We start from the raw sequence: 9,284 nt of genomic DNA, 5'->3' as shown, positions 1-9,284 counted from the left end.
TGAATGTGCCTTGCAAGTAAGCAGTGCTAGTTTTATTGTATACTGTATTTCTAGCAGAGGGTATTTCTTACACATTATTCTTTATATCACACCTACAGCCCACATCCTTCTAGACACATCCCACATCCTCCCTTTTTTGTAGAAGAGTGTGTTTTACCTGTCAACATCTGGGACACAGTCAAGTTGGCCTTTTTGAGAACAAATGCAAATGATATGTTACTATTTGTGGTAACATGCATCGAAAAAAAAAAGATGTTCATTGGTTTTTAATAATACATTTCATTTTCATTGGATGATGTACACTACCAATCAAACATTTGGGGTCAGTAAGTTTTTTATGTTTTTGAAAGAAGTCTCTTCTGCTCACCAAGGCTGCATTTATTTGATTAAAAACACAGTAAAAACAGTGTGTGAAATGTTATTATAATTTAAAATAACTCCTTTCTATTGTAATATATTTTTTAATATGATTTATTCCTGTGATCAGCATCACTACTCCAGTCTTCAGTGTCACATGATCCTTCAGAAATTATTCTGATATGCTGATTTGCTCAATGTTGGCCTACTTTTGCTGACATACCATTTACGAGGCCTCATCTTTTGATTTTCTATATGTACTTGACTACATTCACCAAACATTCAATAGACCATATGCACGAAACGTTCTTAAAGGGTTAGTTCACCCAAAAATGAAAATTCTGTCATTAATTACTCACTCTCATGTCGTTGCACACCCGTAAGACCTTTGTTCATCTTCGGAACACAAATTATGATATTTTCGATTAAAATCCGATGGCTCAGTAAGGCCTGCATCGCCAGCAGTAACACTCCCTTTTTCAATGTCCATAAAGACATACTTAAAACAGAATGTGACTACAGTGGTTCAACCTTAATATTATAAAGCGACTAGAATACTTTTTTTGCACCAAAAATAACAAAATAGTGACTTTATTCAACAATATCTAGTGATGGGCGCTTTCAAAACACTGCTTCATGAAGCTTCAAAGCTTTACGAATCAAACTGCCAGAGTCACGTAAACTATAGAACTAAAGTTTCAAAACACTTATGATGTAACGAAGCCTTGTTTACTGAAATCATGTGATTTTGGTGCTCTGAACCACTGATTCGAAACAAATGATTTGTAAAGCTTCATGAAGCAACGTTTTAAAATCGCCCATCACTAGATATTGTGAAATAAAGTCGCTATTTTGTTATTTCTGGAGCACAAAAAGTATTCTCGTCACTCTATAATATTAAGGTTGAACCACTGTAGTCACATTAACTATTTTAAACATGTTTTTAGTATCTTTATGGGCATTGAAAAAGGGAGTGTTATTGCTGGCGATGCAGGCCTCACTGAGACATCGGATTTTATCAAAAATATCTTAATTTGTGTTCCAAAGATGAACAAAGGTCTTACAGGTGTGGAACGACATGAGGGTGAGTAATTAATGACATCATTTTCATTTTTGGGTGAACTAACCCTTTAAGAACTTCAGCAATAATATAAGCCAGCTGGAAAACTTCCGGTGAAATGTCAGTATCTTCAATGTCCTGAGGTAGCTTTAACAGCATCATTAGTGTAATACTTTAGTTTATAATCAGAATATACTCACTTAAAGGGTTAGTTCACCCAAAAATTAAAATTCTGTCATTTATTACTCACCCTCATTCCGTTCCACACCCGTAAGACCTTCGTAAATCTTCGGAACGCAAATATATTTGGTAACACTTTATTTTAGGGTATTTTAACTAGTTGCTTATTAGCATGCATATTACTAGAATATTAGCTGCTTATTAGTAATTATTAAGAACATATAAATGCCTTATTCTGCATGACCTTATTCTACATTCTTAATCCTACCCAATACCTAAACTTAACAACTACCTTACTAACTATTAATATGCAGTAAATTAGGAGTTTATTGAGGGAAAAGTCGTAGTTAATAGTGAATACATGTTCCCTATTCTAAAGTGTTACCAGATATTTTTGTTGAAATCCGATGGCTCCGTGAGGCCTGCATAGGGAGCAATGACATTTCCTCTCTTAAGATCCATAAAGGTACTAAAAACATATTTAAATCAGTTCATGTGAGTACAGTGGTTCAATATTAATATTATTAAGCGACGAGAATATTTTTGGTGCACCAAAAAAAATAAAATAAATAACGACTTATATAGTGATGGCAGATTTCAAAACACTGCTTCAGGAAGCTTCGGAGCATAATGAATCAGCGTGTCGAATCAGTGGTTCGGAGCGCCAAAGTCACGTGATTTCAGCAGTTTGGCGGTTTGACACGCGATCCGAATCATGATTCGATATGCTGATTCATAATGCTCCGAAGCTTCCTGAAGCAGTGTTTTGAAATCGGCCATCACTAAATAAGTCGTTATTTTTGCTTTTTGGTGCACCAAAAATATTCTCGTCGCTTTATAATATTAATATTGAACCACTGTACTCACATGAACTGATTTAAATATGTTTTTAGTACATTAATGGATCTTGAGAGAGGAAATGTCATTGCTGGCTATGGAGGCCTCACTGAGTCATCAGATTTCAACAAAAATATCTTAATTTGTGTTCCGAAGATTAACGAAGGTCTTATGGGTGTGGAACGGCATGAGGGTAAGTAATAAATGACATTATTTTCATTTTTGGGTGAACTAACCCTTTAAATAGTCAGGTCTAGCATTAATTTAGTTATTCAAATGTAAGACAACATAAAGATGTCTCAGTGTTTCTCCTTGGAAAAATTAAATTCGACTATCAGTTATCACACTTTTATGTGAAAAAAAGTGTAAACACACTGTAAATTAAAGATTTATTGTGCACTTTAGTTAGATTCATTGAATAAAATGTGAGTTTTCACAAGTGTGCCGAAATCATTGAGCTTGCACTGCACTGACTGAAAGCTTCAGTGATTATAAAGGGAGAGCGTGGTGATCGCTTTCTGTCATTCATTCACAAGAAAAGTTATTTTTTTTCATGAGATTTTGTGAGTACTTCATACTTCACTTTGACAAAATGTATTTTTTAAACTTAGTGATTTTATAATGTTTAATATTTATTCAAAAGCGAAACTAAGTGAAAAACTATTACAGGAAATGGCTAATATTTGCGCAAATAAATGCTCCTCTGCTGCCATCTGATGGTTATAGTGGTAATTAACGTCTTTTTTTATTTTTAAATGTTGGATTTCCTACATCTTGAAACGTTCAGTTTTACAAATGAGGACAATCTCAGAAGGATGAACAAATAATGCTTTTGGTCATCACATTAAAAATAACATTTGAAGTGCTGGAAAAAAAATGTGTGTGCGTGTCTAATTACAGACACCACGTTTCTTATTCAAAATTAGGCAAGTGTGATAACTGCATTAAAATATAAACACAACATTAAAAAGTCAACCATTGATGGTTTTGTGTCGATGTACAGCGAGTACAGAATGACAGCTAATAGTTCACCGGAAATGCCCAAGATGGCTTAACAACAACCAGGAAGTAACCGTGCATATGGTCAGTTGGTCAAGTCAAATGAATTATTCTTCTAAAATTCTCACTGTCTGCTGCTTCGGCATGTATCAACATTCTCTGCATTTGTTGCATGCTAATGGTCATATGTAAGGTGTGTAGAACATAACCACATTACATAATTTCAATGAAGTGCTAAGTTAATAACCTAATCATTTGACAATGTCAGAAATGTACTATGAGTCACACTCGTACTTTGAATTTCACTGTGACTGAAAGATGTACAAGCTGACACTTACAGTCAGTTCACTTCCTTTTGGAAAGTCCCTGATAATCCTTTAAATAGTCATAAAAATTTAATTGGTCAAGAACATTGAGCTTTGCTGAACATGTACAGAACGTCACCCTGACTACCGTATCTGAAATACAGACACAATGCAATTTATAATCTCAGACATTCCTCCATGACACATAACATTTAAATAGATATGCTTATCATTATTTTTATTTTTGTTATTTGTATTTTTGAGTTTTATGTTACATTTGATGATATTTCATATGATTATTGCATTAGTTTTGTGTCGTGTGTTATTTTGATGGTGTTTTGTGTAGGTTACACAGCTGTGTATATAGTTGTGTGTATATCTTATTCTCTTAGACCTTAGTGCCGCTTTTGACACCGTAGATCATATTCTCTTTTACTGAATCACCTTGAAACAGTTTAGATCCTATTTGACCTATTTGATGCAGACAGTTTGTTGCTTTAGGGGAATACAGGTCTGATACTGGGTCAGTTTCTACTGGCATCCCTCAGGGCTCAATTTTAGGACCCTTACTTTTTAGTCTTTATTTATTTCTGCTTGGTCAACTATTACGAAATTTAGGTATCAAGTATCACTTTTATGCCGATGACACACAAATCTATATTTACACATACACACACACACACACACACACACACACCCTGTAAATATATAATCTTCACTGTAAAAAAAAAATGGTCAGAGTGAGACTGTCTCATTGCTCACTAAAAGTACAGTATCTCTGAGATAAAATCCTAGATGGCTCAAAATTTTCTGTGCTTAAAGGGTACATAACACACACAGTTTCAGCCAATCTCATGTTAATCTTGAGTACCTATAGAGTAGTATAGCATCCTTCATATCTCCGAAAAGTCTTTAGTTTTATCAGATTTATAAAAGAAATATATGCTGAACCTAGTCTTTCCGAAAACAGCTGAGCTCCTGGAGGTGTGCCGTGGGCAAAGCTAAAGAGTCACAAGCACGCGCAGCTTTTGTGTAGTGAAGCTATTGATGGTCAGCTAAACAAATGTATTTAAACACACACAATAACACCATCGCATTATCCCTGGATAACTTTTGATTCATTATACGTTCGTGTTGTTTATATTTTATGTACTTACCCGCCGACTGCCAACAAAACAGACATTTGACAGACCACTCCATCTTTCAGTTTCAAGTGCAGCGTCGAACTGGGCCTTGTTTATAAAACCATAAGCGCCGATTCTGGGGGCTCGAGCAGCCACGGAAAAACACAAGATATTCTCCATACTTTTTAAGCAATAAAAAAGTGATTGCAACATCGAAAAAAAAACTCTGCGAAACATGTAGGAAATCTGAAGGAGTTTATATGGCACACAAAGCGTTGTTAAGACTTCTTTTTTTTTTATCTTTTTTTATTTTTTTAGAAGCACTGCAACGAAAACAGCGTAAGAGAATGACAGGGGAGAGACGAATTTGTTGAATAAAGTCATTATTTTTGTTTTGTTTTTGTGCACAAAAAGTATTCTTGTCACTTCATAACATTAAGGTTGAACCACTGCAGTCACGTTGACTATTTTAACAATATTTTTACTACTTTTCTGGACCTTGAATGATGTAATTTCATTGCATTCCAATTGAGGATAAAAAAAACTCTTGGATTTCATCAAAAATATCTTAGTTTGTGTTCTGAAGATGAACGAAGGTCTTACAGGTGTGGAACAGGGTGAGTAATTAATGACAGAAATTCAATTTTGGGGTGAACTAACCCTTTAAGTATTCTTTAAAATTGAGTAAACAACCCTAGGGTTCTATATCTACTGAACCCAGTTCAACCTTTTTTTTTTTCTTTTTTTTTCTAAGCGTGTACACCTGCTTGGTTAAACTTTTCACCTGATAAAGGAAAGTGAAATTAATGACTGGGATATGATCAACCTGTCAAACATTACAAATAAAGATTCACAGTGTTGTGTGGGAGTAATGTTGTTCATGTTCAAGCTGTCAGCATGTAATGGCTGTTGAACCGAGGGAAAAAAAAGAGCCCCTGCCAAATCTAGCATTAACATGCACCACCTACACACATTCCATCTGTGAAAGACAAAGACAGGCTAATATTTACAAATGATTAATACAGTTTTCATTCATAACCTTAAAATCTTGCTGTAGGTGTGCATTCTAAAAATGTGCAGTAAATGTATGAATGTTCCACAGAAATCTTTAATTATTAAGACAAAGTACATCTTTGTATTATGAGATGATTCTGTCAGACCTATGACACTGGTTCCACTAAGAGCAGACAGCCTAAATGTTTTTTTAATGTGTGTCATGACTCTTTAAAACAACATGGCATGGACCCTTCGAGTTTGGTTTCAAATGTTCCGAAGAGGTAAAGATTGTCCTCTAGTGGACAGAATGCAAAATGGTGTCCTGCAATATCTTAACTATGAGAGGAGTGCCTGTTTCTCACGACCAACAGTGACTTTCGACATGTTCATCATTCCATTTTTGTTGTATCAGTGAAGACAATAATATCGAATGAGTTCTGCTTCCTGCTGTTCACAAAAACAAAGATTATTCTGTCCACTTTTTTTGTTTGTTTGTCTGTTTTTTGTCCCTGTAAAAATTGATAATGGATTTATTTGATCAGTCAGTCAAAACAAAACACCAAACAATGAATAAAGTGACAACATGCCATTAATTGTTTTTGATTATTTTAACTATGATAAAGCAAAATAGGCTGATATGCATTCTGATTGTAGCAGGTACTTGACTTGGCAAAATATTTAAATTATTTGGGAGGGCGTGTCTTTTAAGTGAGGTCTCACATTTCACAAAGCATCCCAGCACCAAAAAACAAAGCACAAATCTCAACAGACCTTAAAGTTGTAGGATTGTGTCCATTCAAAGATTTGGTGAGATTTGGTGGCGTTTAAAAAATTACAAGTGTACTGAAAGCTATTGGGAAAATTTAGCCTCAACTATTAAACAGAATAAGTTTGACGTTTGAACAACAAGAGTGATGTTTAGACTTTACCTAGTAGTTATTTTAATTTTTTTTAATTATAATTTGATTTGAGGTCTATTGGATATTGTGTCATTTTCATAAGTAACCTTATAAATGTTTTTGAAATTACATTTGTATGGGAAATTCGTACGCTAACACTCTATAAAATCTTGGGTTATTTTTTCTACCCAAGTCCTGGGTTGAGCCTTTTGGGTCATTTTTTGGGGTTGTTTTTCCAGTGTTTGGGTAGATTTTGTGTTACCCAGCTCCTGGGTCAGATGTAACAACCCAGTGTTTGAGTAGTTTTTGCTTTTCCCAGCTCCTGGGTCAGAAGTAACAACCCAGTGTTTGGGTAGATTGTGTGTTACCCAGCTCCTGGATCAGACGTAATAACCCAGTGTTTGGGTAGTTTTTTGTTTTACCCAGCTCCTGTGTCAGACGACGTAACAACCCAGTGTTTGAGCAGTTTTTGTGTTACCCAGATCCTGGGTCAAACGTAACAACCCAGTGTTTGGGTAGTTTTTGTTTTACCCAGCTCCTGGGTCAGACGTAATAACCCAGTGTTTGGGTAGTTTTTTGTTTTACCCAGCTCCTGTGTCAGACGACGTAACAACCCAGTGTTTGAGCAGTTTTTGTGTTACCCAGATCCTGGGTCAGACGTAACAACCCAGTGTTTGGGTAGTTTTTGTTTTACCCAGCTCCTGGGTCAGACGTAATAACCCAGTGTTTGGGTAGTTTTTGTTTTACCCAGCTCCTGGGTCAGACGTAATAACCCAGTGTTTGGGTAGTTTTTTTGTTTTACCCAGCTCCTGTGTCAGACGACGTAACAACCCAGTGTTAGAGCAGTTTTTGTGTTACCCAGATCCTGGGTCAAACGTAACAACCCAGTGTTTGGGTAGTTTTTGTTTTACCCAGCTCCTGGGTCAGACGTAATAACCCAGTGTTTGGGTAGTTTTTTGTTTTACCCAGCTCCTGTGTCAGACGACGTAACAACCCAGTGTTTGAGCAGTTTTTGTGTTACCCAGATCCTGGGTCAGACGTAACAACCCAGTGTTTGGGTAGTTTTTGTTTTACCCAGCTCCTGGGTCAGACGTAATAACCCAGTGTTTGGGTAGTTTTTGTTTTACCCAGCTCCTGGGTCAGACGTAATAACCCAGTGTTTGGGTAGTTTTTTTGTTTTACCCAGCTCCTGTGTCAGACGACGTAACAACCCAGTGTTAGAGCAGTTTTTGTGTTACCCAGATCCTGGGTCAGACGTAACAACCCAGTGTTTGGGTAGTTTTTGTTTTACCCAGCTCCTGGGTCAGAAGTAACAACCCAGTGTTTGGGTAGATTTTGTTTTACCCAGATTCCGGGACAGACGTAACAACCCAGCGTTTGGGTAGATTTTGTTTTACCCAGCTCCTGGGTCAGAAGTAACAACCCAGTGTTTGGGTAGTTTTTGTGTTACCCAGCTCCTGGGTCAGAAGTAACAACCCAGCGTTTGGGTAGATTTTGTTTTACCCAGCTCCTGGGTCAGAAGTAACAACCCAGTGTTTGGGTAGTTTTTGTTTTTCCCAGCTCCAGGGTCAGACATAACAACCCAGTGTTTGGATAGTTTTTATGTTACCCAGCTCCTGGGTCAGACGTAACAACCCAGTGTTTGAGCAGTTTTTGTGTTACCCAGATCCTGGGTCAGACACAACAACCCAGGGATTGAGTTATTTATCACGTGCTTTTTGCACCCTCTTCAGGAGAGAGCAGTGCAGCTCCATCAAATTGGTGCATGCCTTCGGTAAAATACAGGTTTGTGTACGTTTTACTATATCTAAAAATTCATTATTGCTCTGTATATCGTTTAATTTTATGAAAAGTAACATACAGGGGCGCGATGTGAGTCACCTAAACGAGTGTCACGTCGGTCTTTTCGCGTGATGGAAACACCTGATGCCTTGCATAACATTTCATGATTTTATTCAAAAACATACAGAATATAAATACTTAGGATGTTAAAATATTTTCTCAAAACTGTACACTGATTAATTATCCACAGGTTATGGAGTCAGTCACAGCATTTTTCAGCTATGAGTAAAACGCAGGGTGGCGGTCTGAGGTTAGCAGTTCCCCCACCGAACGTGAGCCATCTCCGGCACGAGATCCAGCGCTGTTACAGTGGAAACAGGACAACAGAGACTGATCAATTACACTTGAATTACTTCTAAATGTTTAATTTTTACTTCTAATATTTGTTAAACGAGCTTAAATGTAGGTAATATGTATTAAAAATGATATAAAAAATGCTATACTATAAAATATTATTGAAAATAAAGGAATTATCATGACACCAGTGGTTGTGTTGGATTTAAGTTAATCCGTAAACATTAATTCACATCAATTTTTTCATATTATAGTAAAAATGAATCAATCCATTATGGTGGGTTAAATAAACAACCCAATTTGCTGGTAAAATTAACCCAACATGTGTTCTGTCCTATATTTCCAAATTGGGTTGTTTTTAACCCCGTGTTTAGAATGTAGAAGTTAGGAA

At 36.3% G+C, this 9,284-nt stretch overlaps 1 protein-coding gene across 3 annotated transcripts in view; it reads right to left on the bottom strand.

Annotated features, from left to right (window-relative positions):
• nav1a (neuron navigator 1a) overlaps window positions 1-9,284 on the bottom strand; it is a 263,139-nt gene that overhangs the window by 191,982 nt on the left and 61,873 nt on the right. The window lies entirely within an intron of this gene.

The sequence above is a fragment of the Ctenopharyngodon idella genome, chromosome 22 (genome assembly GCF_019924925.1).
Source record: "Ctenopharyngodon idella isolate HZGC_01 chromosome 22, HZGC01, whole genome shotgun sequence".
NCBI lineage: Eukaryota > Metazoa > Chordata > Actinopteri > Cypriniformes > Xenocyprididae > Ctenopharyngodon > Ctenopharyngodon idella.
Note: the sequence above shows the minus strand (reverse complement) of the source record. Positions and strands in the feature narration are given on the sequence as shown.